This window comes from Bison bison, unplaced genomic scaffold (assembly GCF_000754665.1).
Source record: "Bison bison bison isolate TAMUID 2011002044 unplaced genomic scaffold, Bison_UMD1.0 scf7180017864307, whole genome shotgun sequence".
NCBI lineage: Eukaryota > Metazoa > Chordata > Mammalia > Artiodactyla > Bovidae > Bison > Bison bison.
Window position 1 is genome coordinate 6,731,027 of NW_011494879.1, and position 909 is coordinate 6,731,935.

A 909-nucleotide genomic window follows, 5' to 3' on the forward strand; every position below is an offset into this window, starting at 1 on the left:
CTAGAGTGGGTTGCCATGCCCTTCTCCAAGGGATCTTCCCAACCCAGGGATGGAACCCAGGTCTCCCACATGGCAGGTGTATTCTTTACCATGGAAGCCCTATTAAAGCAGGATCCTTTACCAGATATTTATTCTTTTGGTTAAATTAAGAAAAAGCAATCTCCAAGGTAAGATTCCTTGTGGGCGAGTGTATCTCCTCAGCCCAGGGATGCCCGAGATGTCTGTGCCTGGGGTCTCCCCTCTGAGACCAGGGTACCCCACAGTGCCTTGACCCACCGGGTGGAATGTAGACTTAGGACCTCAAGGCTGGGCTGCAGGAACACCTCTGCTAACAGCCACGTTGTCCACGTGTCTTCTTTAGGGAAGAGGAGACATTTCTTCCTTCCCCCGAAACGTACCCATTTGACAGGCATGTCTGGTCTGTACCACGATGCCACTAACACACCTGGTCAGCTTGGCTTCTTACTGCTTATTAGTGGGTGGGTCTGGGCTCCTGACAGCTGGTTCAGGTCTCCCCGGACTCCGATTGTCACACAGACCTGTCTCCTCTCATGTCACTCAGCATTTTCTGTGCACGTGGGCCTGCCTTCCATCTTCATTCTGCTTGTCAAAACTCCCGTTATTCTCTTGTTGAACCTCACTCTCCTTAAGAGGCTGAGAGCCTTTTTGAGTGGCAGTCAGTACTGCCACATCAGTGACATGATCTGAGCTTCAGGGTGGAGGAAAGGGGAGCGGGATGGCCAAGCCTCGTCTGCGTAGAGCATGTGAGGAGGTGGGCGTGGAGTGGTGGGAATCCCCAGCATGCCTGCTGCCTGGATGGCCTTGGGCCCTGACCATAAAGCCCAGCCCTCCGGGCTGCAGCTGTTCTGTCTATGAAGAGGCAGCAAAATGCCTACCTTTTAGGGTTGT

The 909-nt window shown here is 53.4% G+C and overlaps 1 protein-coding gene across 1 annotated transcript in view; it reads left to right on the forward strand.

The window, feature by feature from the left end:
• PQLC3 (PQ loop repeat containing 3) overlaps positions 1-909 on the forward strand; it is a 13,254-nt gene that overhangs the window by 4,370 nt on the left and 7,975 nt on the right. The window lies entirely within an intron of this gene.